The sequence below is a fragment of the Staurois parvus genome, unplaced genomic scaffold, assembly GCF_062004578.1.
Source record: "Staurois parvus isolate SC_StPar_1 unplaced genomic scaffold, SC_StPar_1.0 ptg000420l, whole genome shotgun sequence".
Lineage (NCBI taxonomy): Eukaryota > Metazoa > Chordata > Amphibia > Anura > Ranidae > Staurois > Staurois parvus.
In genome coordinates, this window is record NW_028318216.1 from 1,723,663 (window position 1) to 1,739,628 (window position 15,966).

Consider the following 15,966-nt stretch of genomic DNA (forward strand, 5'->3'; position numbering starts at 1 on the left):
GATGTTTTTTTGTTTTTTTTTTTTTATAATTTAAATATTTATTTGTTTTCAAATATAGCAATATAAATATCTCCACCACAAGAAGTAATAAAATACTACATAACAAATTTCTTCTAAAAACACTTATTGCATATCATTTTCTCCCCTTAACCCCCTTCCCCTCAACCCCCCACCCTCCCACCCCTCTTCAGTAAACCCCTGACATCTGTCCGATTCCCATCTTTATTCTTATTCACGGAGTAGCTTCTTTCTTCTTTGCTCTAAATTCCTCCCATTTCTTCCATTTTGTATAATAAACCTCCATCTTATCTTCCTGTATATAGTATAGTTTCTCCATTCTAACAATCTGGTCCACTCTGGCTATCCAGTCATCTACCTTCGGTGCCTCCACTTTACGCCAAAACCTAGGTATCAATCCTTTGGCTGCATTTAAGTAGCACTCTATACCCATATTTTTAAATGTATTCATTGATAATTCTGTAATATGAAAAAGGCATATCTCAGGGTCCAGACCAATCTCAATTTCAGTGATATTCCTAATTTGATTTATAACCTTTCTCCAGTAAACTTGTATTTTTGGGCATCCCCACCACACGTGATATGTTGTGCCCCCCTCACCACATTCTCGCCAACACCCAGGTTGTTTCTCACCACTCATTTTGTGCTCTACCATCGGAGTGATATACCACCTACTTAAGCATTTATAGTTTAACTCCACCTCCCGCATGCTAACATTTCCATGTACCATTCTATATATTTTTCTTTGTGTATGTTCCTCCCACTCCACCCCCAAATCCCTTTCCCATTTTTCTATATATCTTAATTTTACCTTACTATCTAAATCAGTGAGAATTTTGTATGTTTTAGCAGTGCTGTGTTTCCCATCACCTCGAACTTCAAAAAATTTCTCAAATAAATTCCAATCTCTTCTAATTCTAAGGGGCTTCGTCAATTTCCCCACAAATTGTTTTAATTGATTATACCTCCATACATCTATTTTAGTGAAAATCCCTCCCTCTTCTCTTTTCAAATCCTCTAGTGTTCTTAAGTTTACCCCCTCCATTACGTCTCTCAACTGAGCATCCTCTTTCTTAATCCATTTACCCGTAATTTCCTCTTTACCTGGGGGGAAAAACTCTGAATTTCTCAATGGCATTAACAGCGAGTTAAAATCCCAATTCCTCTGTTTGTGCAATCTATCCCATTCTTTCAAAACGATCCTGGTGTATGAACTTGTGCTCTCAGCTAATTCTCTAAACTGTGTTGACACCCAAACAATCCCACTCAAATCTTTCCCACTAAGTGTATTTTCTATTGTAACCCAATTTTTACTCTTTGTATTATGTTTCCAGTCAAAAATTCTTGATAGGATCACTGCTCTATAATATCTTTTGAGATCCGGCATTCCCACTCCACCCTTTTCTTTATTTCTACTTAGCACTTCATATGATACTCTAGGTTTTTTATTTTTCCATATATATCTTGTTACCATTTGCTTAATTGCTCTAAAGTATGTCCCTGGGAGTTTAATGGGAATCATTTGGAGTTTATACAAAACCTTAGGGAGAATTACCATTTTTATTAAGTTAATACGACCTAACCACGAAGGATTTCCTCCTCCGATTCTCTTCAATTCCTCCCTAATCTCATTTAACAATGGTATATAATTTGCTTTATAAAGATTTTTCTGTGAAGAAGTAAGTTTCACTCCCAAATATTTTATTTCTCTATCTTTCCATATAAAGGGGAACTCTCTCTGTATCATTTCTTTTTCGCTCTTTGGAAGGTTTATATTTAATATCTCTGTTTTACTCGGATTAATTTTTAGGTTTGCCAATTCCCCATATTCCTTCAATGTTTTCATTAGGTTAGGAAGCGTTATCCTGGGGTTACTAATATAGAACAGTAGGTCATCCGCAAATGCGGCAACCTTGTGCTCTATTTTTCCTACGTTAATTCCCTTTATATCTATATTTTTCCTGATTGTTAATAGCAAGGGTTCCAATGACAAAACAAACAACAATGGGGATAATGGGCAACCCTGTCTAGTTCCGTTTGTCATTAAAAAAGACTCTGATCTCTCTCCATTTACCATTATCATCGCGGACGGTCCTTCATACAGTCTTCCAATCCATCTCCTCATCCTGTTACCCAGTCCCAAAGCCTCTAGCGTATCCATCATGAAGCTCCAATTAACCCTGTCAAACGCCTTCTCCGCGTCTATCGAGAGCAACAGTACTGGATTTTTTCCCGTTCGACTTTTCTGTATAAGCATAAGGGATCTCAACCCATTATCTCGACCCTCCCTTCCTCTGACAAAGCCCACCTGATCCCCATGTATCCAATCTGGCATCAGATCCCTCAACCTATTCGCTAAAACCTTTGCATACAACTTCGTATCTGTGTTCAGCAATGATATCGGTCTATAACTTGAGCACTGGGAAATATCTTTACCTTCCTTATGTATCAAAACCACCTGGGCCTGTAGGGATTCCTGTCTCATCTCCATCTCTCCTCCCAATGCATCCATATATCTCTTTAATTTAGGTAGTAGTAAGTCACTATATTTTTTATAATACCTCACGGTATACCCATCTGGGCCCGGACTTTTCCCCGACTTAAAGCTTTTTAATGCTGTTTTTAGTTCTTCCTGTGAGATTTCAGATTCTAGGGAGTTTAATAATTCTTCGCTTACTTTTGGTAATCCTGCTTTTCTTAGATATTCTCTTCTTTTCTCCTCATTTACCTTTTTGATCTTATTTGTAGGGTCATTGGGGGCAATATTATATAGTTTACTATAGTAATCTTTAAAAACTTTTGCAATTTCTTTAGTTGAGTGGACTAATTCTCCCTTGAGATTTTTTATTTTATCTATATAATTTCTATTTTTTTTCTTCCTCAAAGTTCTCATCAAATATTTTCCCGGTCTATCTCCCCATCTATATCTTTCTCTCGTGATTTTATGAAAAATTCTCGTTTTTTCTTCCTCCAATACTTTCTCTAATTCTTCCCTCTTTTTTTTCATTTTTTCTTCTATCTCTTTCATTATATTACTTTTATGTAGGAGTTCCAACTCAGCTATTTCTTTTAAAAGCTCACTAATCCTTTCTCTCCTTTCCCTTTTTTTCTTTGCCCCAATCGCAATTAGGATTCCTCTGATGTATACTTTGTGCGCCTCCCACACTGTAGCCCTTGACACATCTCCAGTTTCATTTTCCTCAAAAAAATCTCCCTATCTCTTCCCTAATATTTCATTCAGTATCTTGATCCATAAGAAGTGCCTCGTTCAGCCTCCATGTCAGTCCTCCCGACGACCTCCCTCCCCATCTTAATCTTAATGCAACGGGGGCATGATCCGAGAGGGTCATTACTTCTATCTTAACACTAGACAAATCTTCGATGAGACGATGATCTATCAATATATAATCTAATCTGGAGTATGTTTTATGAGTGTTAGAATAAAAGGTATAGTCTCTGTTTCTGTTATTTACTATTCTCCAGCTATCCACCAATTGACTCTCTCTCATCACCTTCTTCAATATTCTCATCGACTTGTTTCCCTCTCTCGGCACTGTAGAAGTTGTGTCTATTTGCGGGTCTATACATAGGTTGAAGTCTCCGGCCACTATTAAATATCCCTTAGAGAAATCCATCAATTTCTTCAGAACCCCTTTCAAAAACATCTCTGGTTTCCTATTAGGGCAGTATATATTTGCTAGCGTACTCTCGATATCTTGCAGTTTGCCTTTCAAAAACAGAAACCTCCCATCCGGATCGGTATTCCTATCCTCTAAGTCAAACCTAACATTTTTTGCAAATCCTATAGCCACCCCCTTCGCTCTCTTAATTGGGGAATCCGCATAATACCAAACCGGATGGTATCTAGATTTCAACTTAAGATTTTTTTTTAACTCGAGGTGTGTTTCTTGAAAGAATACCACTGAGGCCGCTCTATGCTGTAATTCTCTAAATAACCTAAATCTTTTACTTGGACAGTTCAACCCATTTACATTATGAGTTATGAACTGTATTTCCTCCATATTTTGTTTATTTGTCATCTTTCTATTTTACCATCTCTTTTCTTCTTCCATTTCCCTCTATCTCTCCTTTTACACCAGATGTCAGTTTTAAAAAACCCCTCTCCCCCCTCCCCTTCCAATTCCCTCCCTCCCTTCCGTTTTAGGCCTATGGCTTGCCTTCCCCCCTCCTCCTCCCTCCCTCCCACCCATTTTAGGCTTGTAGTTTGCCTATAAATCTGTTGAGGATCTAAACCCTTCATAGATTTTGTACCTTGGGGTTGAGCTCCTCCCATGAACGGCCTCTCCCACCTCCCACTCCCTCAGATGCACCTTGTCTAATTCAAAAACTCAAGATGATTCCACTATGATGTACTTCATTTGAGCGAACAGGAAGTAGGAAGAGAGAGAGAGAAAGAAAAAGGAGAGAAAAAAAAAAAAAATTCCTCCTCTATCTTCTTCTCCCAATTAACTGCCAGTCTTCCTTTACTCTGGCCCCACTATCTCCTACGTCCTCCTCCCAACCAGAAATTTCTATAATTTGCAAATCAAGTCTATCACAAAAGTCTCTTAAATCCTCAGGAAATCTCAAGTAGGCTGTAACTCCATTTTTCCATCCGATTAGACACTCAGGAATACCCCATCTATAGTGCACATTTTGTTTTTTCATTTGCTCTAACAGGGGTTTTAAAGATCTTCTTCTCCTAAGTGTCTCTGTTGTCAAATCTGCAAATATCTGTATATTTATTGCTCCATATTTAATAATTGATCTTCCCTTAATCTTTCTCCATATCTCTTCTTTATCACACATCTTTTGGAATTGGACAATTATGTCTCTGGATTTGTTTTCTCCATTTCCATGTTGAATATTTCCAATTCTAAAAACCTCTTCCAGATTCACCTGTTCCATTTCTGGTCTATCTCTTATGGAGTTTAGGATTTTACAGATAAAGTCTCTCACTTCCTCTCCCTTCACGGACTCCGGGATACCTTTTACCCTAAAGTTCTTCCTTCTCTCCCTGTTTTCCTGTACTTCCATCCTATACAAAAGTCTTTTTTGCTCTTTCTTAATATCTTTTGTCCTTTTTTCTAAACCAGAGATAGATTGGGCATGATTTTTAATTCTTTCCTCTGTCTCCTCCATCCGCAATAGCAGCTGCCCTAAATCACTCTGTATGATTGTTAGTTCTTGTTTTATTGTTTTTTCTAGACTTTTGAACATATCTGCCATCTCTTTCTTATTTGGTACTTGTAGTTCACTTTCCAGATTTTTCCTCTCCACATTCTCTAAATATTTGACTATTATGCTTTATTCCCAGGGAGAGTCTCGGGCTAGCTTCCAAGCTTGTTTCCAGCTCACTTTTATCACCGATATCTTGAGATCTTTCTGGGGTCACATTACCTTGAGACGTATATTTTTTTATCGTGCCCACTTGGGACCCCTTTAGCCCACTACTTTTAGCGTTTTTATTCTTCATCTCATCTTTGGGTTTTTATTCAGTTAAATACAGGAACCACCTTGATTTAACAGCTTCAGACCAGGTATCTAGATTTCAACACGTGCTTAATTTTCCATTTTCCCACTATGCTCTCCTTTTTCTTCCAGGGCTGCTAGTTCCTCTTATACTCAATCTTCCCCAGGGAGTCTACCCCTCTTTAAACATACAGTCACCATATAATCACAATTTGCTAGGTCATGCTGCTCACACTCACCCTCTGGTTGTTTTTCTTCTGGTGAGGCAGCCCCGATCCAGCAGCTGCTGACTTCAGGTTCCCACTGCTCTCTTCAGGGGGACTCCTCTGGGTCTTCTTCCTCAGACCCTACTCCCCTGTGTATAAGCTTAACATACACGGGGAGCAGGTCATCCATCACACAAATGTCCTCTCCTGTATGTTGCAAGGGGGGAGCAGGGGGGGAGAGCGAGCCGGCGTCCTCACACTCACTTCAGATGCCGGCCGGTTTTCTCCCCTTCCCAGCAGTGCTCTGCGGTTTCCCACGTGTCTGCTCCGTGACTCCCCGCTCTCCCAGCAAGCCCCGCCGCCCAGCACTCCTTCCTCTCTCCACTCCCAGGCCGCCGGACCCGCTCTAGAGCCGTCGCTCGTGGGTAAGTCCCCGGGTCAATCCTATACCGGCATCTGGGATGGTGTAGGCGATTCGGAGAGCACCCGCTCCGTGCTCTCCTACGCCGCCATGACAAGGCTCCTCCCCTTCCCTTTCTCATAAGATCTTTCCATAGGATGTTGTTCCAGAACTGTGAAGGCTTTTTTAGATGTCGTTTGGCGAACTCTAATCTGGCCTTCCTGTTTTTGAGGCTCACCAATGGTTTACATCTTGTGGTGAACCCTCTGTATTCACTCTGGTGAAGTCTTCTCTTGATTGTTGACTTTGACACACATACACCTACCTCCTGGAGAGTGTTCTTGATCTGGCCAACTGTTGTGAAGGGTGTTTTCTTCACCAGGGAAAGAATTCTTCGGTCATCTACCACATATGTTTTCAGTAGTGTTCCGGGTCTTTTGGTGTTGCTGAGCTCACCGATGCGTTCCTTCTTTTTAAGAATGTTCCAAACAGTTGTTTTGGCCACGCCTAATGTTTTTGCTATCTCTCTGATGGGTTTGTTTTGTTTTTTCAGCCTAATGATGGCTTGCTTCACAGATAGTGACAGCTCTTTGGATCTCATCTTGAGAGTTGACAGCAACAGATTCCAAATGCAAATAGCACACTTGAAATAAACTCTGGACCTTTTATCTGCTCATTGTAATTGGGATAATGAGGGAATAACACACACCTGGCCATGGAACAGCTGAGAAGCCAATTGTCCCATTACTTTTGGTCCCTTAACAAGTGGAAGGCACATATGCAAACTGTTGTAATTCCTACACCGTTCACCTGATTTGGATGTAAATACCCTCAAATTAAAGCTGACAGTCTGCAGTTAAAGCACATCTTGTTTGTTTCATTTCAAATCCATTGTAGTGGTGTATAGAGCCAGACATGTTAGAATTGTGTTGATGTCCCAATATTTATGGACCTGACTGTACATGCACTAGTTGCTGGTGACTAATTGATAAGGCCTCATCCACATGGGGATTGTTAAAAACAGGCAGATGAAGATAGCATTGCTGTACATATGGCTGCAATGCTCTGTGGTGTTGCAAAACTTTTATACAGCATGTAGCGATTGGTATACAGAACTGCATTTCAAACTTCAGCATTGGGACTTATTTATATGTGCAGCTAAAATAGCTTCTTCTCTGAAAACTGATTCCAAGTAGTCACTTTTCAGAAGGCATTTAACAGTTGAGTATCGTCCATACCTTTGCTGTGGAGTGCAGTGTTGTAATGTGCGTGTTACTGCAATGCATGTTAAGTGCATTAGCATGTGGCAATGCCATTATTTTCAACAGAGAAGTGTTTTCCTCCTGGGTAGGGTATAATTTTATTGTTGCTTACTAATGAAAAACTTCATACCACTACTGCCACTCCTCTTAAAAACAACCTCTTCACCCTTCCATTCATCAGGGTGAATAAAAGGCAATGTCTTGAAAACATGAAGTATGTTCTGACTTGTGAAGGCAGTCATCTACGTCATCCCATTCCGGCCCACTGTTTAACCAGTGAACAAAGGGGAGAGAACAATGTTCTTGGACAACTTGCCAGCCAGCTTGCTAACAACTGAATTACCCTGTCTAACAGTATGTGTTTATAACAGGGGCTTAGTTAGCACACATTTGCAAATACATACATAGGCCACAGGGCCACGTCACGGCACCCTGATAATCTGTGGCCCTAACTCTGCAATTTGAGAGTCCCCATAGTAGAGGCACATACATTTAATGGATAGATCAAGGGCAGGTGGACCTGAGGGAGCCCACCCGTCTTAAAGGCAAAGGAGTGCACAGGACCCCAGCATGTAGCACAATGGCAGCCAGGGTCCTAGTGCACCCACGTACCAAAACTCCAACATGCAAATAAAAATGGCCACTTGCCCCAGTCTATAACTGGCTTATGAAGCAAGGACACAAACAGGCATCACATAGTGAATAAAGGGGAGAGAACAATGTTCTTGGACAACTTGCCAGCCAGCTTGCTAACAACCGAATTAACCTGTCTAACAGTATGCGTTTATAACAGGGGTTTAGTTAGCACACATTTGCAAATACATACGTAAGCCACGTCTGTTTATGTGTCCTTGCTTCATAAGCCAGTTATAGACTTGGGCAGGTTGCCATTTTTATTTGCATGTTGGAGTTTTGGTACGTGGGTGCACTAGGACCCTGGCTGCCATTGTGCTACATGCTGGGGTCCTGTACACTCCTTTGCCTTTAAGAGGGGTGGGCTCCCTCAGGTCCACCTGCCCTTGATCTATCCATTAAATGGCCAATCAGTGATCACATGCAAAGTAGTAAGCAAGATGTCACTTGTGACATCATTGCTTACTACGTGTGAAATCTGTGAATGATCACAGAGGTCACATGGTACAAGGCTATTCACAACAGCCTTGTACCATGAGATAAGCTCTGACCAATCACAGCTCACACAGTATTTCTCAATGGCTGCAAGAATGCAGAGAGAAAGAGAAATGATTGTTTTTACATCCTATATCGGTGTAAAAGCAATCACTGTAGAAAAAAAAAAAATATATATCTTAGTCACCCCCCACAAGTAGTATAGTGTCACCATGGTGACACTGTACTGCTAGGGTGATATGTAAAAAAAAAAAAACATAATATAAAAAAATAAAATAAAAATGTAAAAAAAATGTTTAAAAAATATAATTTTTGGTAATAACTAATTTGGCGTATTTTTTTTTTTTACTAAAAAGATAACGGAATAAATTTTGGCCAAGATTTATGATGAAATATTATTTATTTACAAAATTTTATAAGAAAAACATTTTTTTCCAAATTTTTGGACTTTTTCATTTATATAGCAAAAAAAAAATTAAAAGCCCAGCGGTGAATAACCACCACCAAAATAAAGCTTTATCTGTCTCAAAAAAATGGTAAAAAATTCATATGGGTACAATGTTGCATGACCGCGCAATTGTCATTCAAAGTGTGATAGTGCTGAAAGCTGAAAATTGCCCTGGACAGGAAGGGGGTAAAAGTGTCCGGACAGGAAGTGGTTAACCACCCTAATGAATGACTAGACCCGAGAGACACTGTTTTTCATCTTCTTACTTACCACACTGATGGTCCCTACCTGACCACATGGAGGTCTTGGCTATGGGGCAGAAGGCTCATATTGGAGCAAGAGTGTCAGCACTGCGTAGAAATTAAAATGAAAGAGACTCAGAGAAAGAAAGACAGATCATAGACATGTGTCTGAATCACCTCTCACCCCCATTCACCTGCATGAGTTAGTGAAAACAGAACATGTTCCCAGTGCAAACCCACCTCGTGCACACGTGGGCCTGGACACGCCATAACAAAAATGAACACAATAGGCCCTCTGCACCATGTATACGGACACGCCAGACAATGGCCATGAGACTGGAAACAGCCACAAAAACAGGGCCCGAATCGTGCACGCACGCCGGTCACATGAAGTGCCACAGGTCAAGAAAAAAAACTGCAGACAAAAGAAAAACTTCAAAATCACTCTCACAAAGGAAAAATGATGAAGTCTAATGAAGGTAGAAGCAAGGGAGGAAAAAAAAAAAAAAAAGGCTAGCACAAACCTGTGGGAGAAAAGAAGGCCGCATTAAAGCCGGCCATACAGTTGTGTTCAAAATATTAGCAGTGTGTTGAAAAAAGTGAATAAAGCTCAAAATCCTTCTAATAGCTTTTATTTCCATACACACACAAATGCATTGGGAACACTACACATTCTATTCCAAATCAAAACATGAAGAAAAATATATCAAATTTGTGTTGTTCCTCTAAAAAAATTGAAGAAAAGTGAATATTAGACTGTTCAAAAAAATAGCAGTGTTTGTATTCTTCTTTAAAAACTCAAACATTCACGATATAAACTGAGAAATGTTTGAAGATTTTGCTTTCCTTTGAACCAATTAATATTTAGTTGTATACTTCTGGCACCTGTGAACAGGTATTCCAGCCCAGGATGATTGGACTACATTCCACAGTTCTTCTCCATTTCTTGGTTTTGCCTCAGAAACTGCATTTTTGATGTCACCCCACAAGTTTTCTATTGGATTAAGATCCGGGGATTGGGCTAGCCACTCTATAATGTCAATCTTGTTGGTGTGGAACCAAGATGTTGCACGTTTACTGGTGTGTTTGGGGTCGTTGTATTGTTGGAACACCCATTTTAAGGGCATTTCCTCCTCAGCATAAGGCAGCATGACCTCTTCAAGTATTCTGATGTATTCAAACTGATCCATGGTCCCTGGTATGCGATAAATAGGCCCAACACCGAAGTATGAGAAACATCCCCATATCATGATTTTCCGTTGATCTTTGTTTTCCTCCGCTATCCTTGACTATGAAGGTGCTTCTGAAAATTTGGATAGAACAAGCTCATGCCATACAGGTGCTTTCCACCTTCCGAGGAGGACTTGGTTTTCATTGCTCCTCCAAAAGTTATCTGCACCACCAATCCAGTTTCCAGTCAGAAGAGAACATTTTTGCCAATGTCAATGGAAGCACCCCAATCCAGTAAGACGTAATAGCCCAGCTATTGAAATGGCCAGACTAGAGTTGCAGGGATTCCCATCCAAGGTGGTTAAGACCTTGGTGAAGGCCAAAAGATCATCCATGAATGCTACATAGAGAGGAATGAAGAAAGTTTGTTTTGTTTGCTCAGCAAAATATTTCTCTTCTGTGTCCCAAGCTTTAGGTCTTGGACATTTTTAGAAGTTTGGTCTGGCATAGAACTCCATTAAAGTACAGATCTATACCTTGTCCTCTTTCTCAGGCTGCAAATGGGTAGAACTCATGGCCAGATGCTTCATGCAGGTGGTAATCCATATATGATCCCCAAGGTAATTCTTCCTCCCTTCACGGGACTTGGGATTGGCTCTGAAAGCACTGGTACAGGTACCCTTTGCTTCAACAGCTTAATTTCCATTGATGTTCCTCATGGTAAAACTAGTTCTGACAGCAATTGCTTCACACAGAAGGATGTTGGAGATTGCAGCACTTTCCTGCCAAAATCCGTTTTTCTGTCTTTTTACCAGATATAAGGACACGAAGTCCAAATACAAAGCTCAATTCTAAAGTGGTATCCAGTTTCCAGGAAAGCTGGGGGCCAGTCCCTTGGAGAATTCACGAGAGTCAGACAGCCGAAAGACTTCAGTTCCTTACTACATGGTAAAGTTCCTAAACGTGTACTTGCAAAGGTCAAAAGATGTGAGGACAGAGGACAATCTTTTCATTTTGCCATCAGGTCCTCAGGAGTCATCCTCTGTTGGATTACCAGGGTGATTAGACTGGCATGCAGGAAGTAGGCCTTTCTGCTCTGGTAGAGGTGTAAACTCATTCGACCAGAGGGGTGGCAGCCTTTGGGGCAGTTATGCCAGGATATCCTCACCTAACAGCCGCTGCCCTTCCCTCCTCCTACCACTCCATCCCCCACAGCCGTTTCCTCCTGTGCCTCTACCCCCTCCCTCCTAGATTGTACGCTCGAAAGAGTAGGGCCCTCTAACCCCTCGTGTGCTGTTTGATGTTACTGTTCTGTTTCATGTATTGTCCCCCCTCTATTGTACAGCGCTGAGCAAACCCTTTGGCGCTATATAAACTCGATAAATAAATAAATATCAGTGGAAGATATGTGCGAGAAGGCTAGTTAAAGTATCTAAGTTGCAGCCTTCATTCAACTTTACAAGCTACACAGGTGGTCAGCAAGTACTGCAAAGTTTGGGACAAGAGACAAATACTTTTTGTCTTTAGCAGCTTTTCTTTGTCAGTTTTTCTTTTTCATGTGTTCTCTCCAGACCATTTATTCTGCTAGTTATATCCCATTGTGTGCTGACATGAAGTAGGGGCAGGAAAATTGGTATCAGATACTTAACGTAATATTACTTTCCTGGCCTATCCTCACGGCAGCACAGGACTCCCTCCCTAGTGGCCTCTCACAGGCTAGGTTTTCAAACACTTCAGCTGGGGGGGGGCTGCCTTTAATTTAGCTAGGAAAAAGGTGGTCCTATGGGTTCCAACGGAGGAGTTAGTCGGTTGTGTGCTGACAGGAGCATAAGCCAGGAAAGGAAAATTACAGTAAGCATCTGATAACAATTTTCCGTTATATTGCCAAAGTATCTTAAAATGAGTGTGAATGACACCTGGAGCTTTTACTTACAAGTTGGACACATAACAGGCAAACATTTTCGCTATGTTTAAACTAAAAGTCTACCTGTACTTTTGAGACCTGTTATGTGCAGCAATAGAATTTCTACATTATCAGCAGTGAAGTGACTGTGTGATTGCAAGAAGTAGAGTTACTCCTGAATCAGGCAGCTTGGTAACGAAGTGGTTAGCACTTCTGCTTGGAAGCTCTAGGGTCGCTGGTTCAAGTCCCAGCCACGACACGGACATTTGCATGTTCTCCCTGTGAATGGGGTTCCTCCCACCCTCAACAGACATGCTGGTAGGTTGATTGGCTCCTGTCTAACAATGGTGGGGATGCAACAGCATGTACTATATACAGTATTGTGTGTTAATATCACTTGACCAATATATGGCACTGTACACTAAGTTTACCAGTTGTGCATATCTGTAAAACTTGTTGGTTCTTTTTCTCTTCTCTCTCTTTATAACCAAGATGTCTGCTGTTACAGTTTGCTGAAATGTTTTGTATGTTTGCAACTTAAGCCACAAAAGTAAACCAAGTTCTGCCTCATCACAAGCTACTAGTGTCTTCTCTAACACATAACCAACAGGTTATGGGCCCAGCTCGACACTGGAAAAAGGAAAACTACAAGCAAGTAAGTGCTGCATTTACAATCCTACCAAATCCTGTGTGAGGAAACAAGAGCTGTATCCAATTCACTGAAAGATGGCAAGTGCTTCAGATATGAAGTTTACAATAGCAAAGCTCAACAATACCAACTACCAGCTATGGAAGTTTAGGCTTGAAATGCGGTTATCCAAAGATGACTTGTGGCAGGTACTAGATACACACAGACCCAATGACAACCCGGAAGAATGGGACAGAAAAAACAGGCAAGCAAAAGCAGTCATAAGCCTGTTAGTGGAGGACGATCAACTCATTCATATAAGGAAAGAAAACACAGCTAAATGTATGTGGACTGCATTACAAAAACTGCATGAACGTGCAAACCTAAACAGTAAACTATATCTGCTGCGCAAACTGTATAAGATGAGGCTGGAAAAAGGGCAGGAAATGGGTGAACATGTAAATACTATGCTAGAAATTGTGGACCAGCTAGGTGCAATAGGTGAAGAAATGAAAGACGATCACGTAGTAGCACTACTGCTATGCAGCCTTCCAGAATCATACAGTGCCCTTATAAATGCTCTAGAAACTAGACCGGAAACTGAACTGACGCTAGAATATGTTAAGGGAAAATTAATTGATGAATACAGCAGAAGAAAGGAAAATTTGCATAGTGAAGAGAACAAGAGACCAGAGGCAGCTCTGAAGGTGCATGAAGGCATAAGACAAAGCAAAGAAACCAGGGTATGTTTTCGCTGCAAAAAGGCCGGTCACCTGAAAAAGAACTGTTCAATCTGGAAAGCTGAGCAGCGAAAGCGGGAGCTACCCACAAGAGAAAGAGCTAATGCGGTCATGAAAGAAAATGAAAGTGCATCATGCAGTGGTACTTTTTTTTTTTTTTTTTAAAGTGACTCAGAACAGTACATTGATTCAGGGGCAACAAGTCACATGACAAGCGACGAGACATTCTTCACAGAAATTGATTTTAGTGCAAAAGATAAAGTCTTCCTAGCAAATGGGAAAAGTATTACAGCGGAAGGTAAAGGTCAGGGATTTCTGAACTGCAAAACGCCATCAGGGGGCAAGCAGAGCATCCTTGTAAAGAATGTTCTATATGTTCCAAGCCTAGAAGAAAGCCTCCTATCAGTTAAAACCCTTGCAAGCAATGGACTCACTGTCCAGTTCAGAGGTAATGAATGCACAATTCAAAATGGAAAGCAAAATTCTAGCAAGAGGAAGGTTAAATGAACATCTGTACAAAATAGTCACTGAAAGTGAGAAGGCTAATGCGGCAACTCATAACCCACATGACAAGTGCATCCACCTGTGGCATAGAAGATTGGGGCATCAAAACCCAGAAGCTATAAAAGCACTTTGGAAAGAGAGGTCTATCAGAAGACATGAAAATATTGCCTTGCCACACTCTCAGCAAGTGCACGTGTTGCATCAAAGCAAAGGCTACCCGAACCTCTCTTCCACAGACCAGTCAGAGTAAAACCATTTAACCCATGGAACTGATACACAGTGATGTGTGCGGACCAATGAAAACCATCACACCTGGCGGGAACAGATATTTATTGACTTTCATCGACGATTATTCCAGGTACACAATAACGTATCTAATGAAGCACAAAAGTGAGACATTAGAAAAACTTCAAGAGTTTGTAGCTATGACAAGCAACAAGTTTTAAAGGAAACCTGGAATAATACACACTGACAATGGAGGGGAATATATGAATAAAGAGATGGAATCATACCTAAAGAAACAAGGTATTATGCACCAAACAAATGTACCATACACTCCTGAGCAAAACGGCGTATCGGGAAGAAAAAAAAAAAAAAAAAAAAAAAAAAAAAAAAAAAAAAATCGCACTCTTGTAGAAATGACAAGATGTGTGATGTCGGACGCTGCCTTACCTAACAAATACTGGGGAGAAGCAATAATGACTGCAACATACCTACAAAACAGGCTCCCAACAAAAGCTATTGAGAGTACACCATATGAAATGTGTGTGGACAAAGGATATAGAATCCTTTGTCCACACACCAACAAGGTCACAGTAAGCCGCAGTGTTTATTTTGATGAAAGTGAAGCACCAGATAATACAATTCTTGAAAAATGTGGAGAGGATTTACGCGCTGAATTGGCAAGAGACACTGACCCATGCGAAGCAGGACAAGAGCCAGAACAAGAAGTGGAACTTACAATCAATGAGCCAATAGAACCCACTGAACAACAAGAAATCAGAAGATCCTCTTGAATGACAAAAGGGATACCACCCCGCAGATTATCATACGCTGCTAAAACACATCAAACACAGGAGCCAACATCCTGGGAAGACATAGAAACTTTGCCGAGAAGGGAAGCCGATCAGTGGAGAAAAGCAGCTGAAGAAGAAATAAAATCACTTCAAGAAAATAAAACTTGGTCACTAACAGAACTCCCTCCTGGTCGCAAAACCATCGGAAGCAAATGGACTTTTAAAGTGAAATATGATGCAGAAGGAAACATCTATAGATACAAAGCAAGATTAGTTGCCAAGGGATACTCCCAGAAATTTGGAGAAGATTACGATGAGACATTTGCTCCAGTTGTGAAACATTCCACCATAAGAACACTCCTTAGTATTGCTGCTGGAAAGGGAATGCAAGTAAAGCACCTAGACGTCAAAACTGCCTTTTTGTATGGAGACATCAAGGAGGATCTGTACATGGAACAGCCACCAGGATTTGAGAAAGAAAAGAACCTTGTATGCAAACTGCAAAAGAGCATCTATGGGCTCAAGCAAGCGGCGAGAGCATGGAATGAAAAAGTGAACAAAATACTAAGAAAGGAAGGGTTCTTAAAAAGTAAAAGCAGATCCATGTCTGTATTCAAAGAATCAAGAGAACAAATGGACATACATCCTAATACACGTCGATGACATCTTGACGTGTTTTGAACAAGAAGGGGACAATGACCAAATAGTTCACAAACTGAAACAAAATTTTGAAATTAAAGAGTTGGGGAACATTACTCCCTACCTAGGAGTTCAAATAGAGCGGGAAGAGGATGGAAGCTATCTTCTTAACCAAAGTCAGAAAATTACA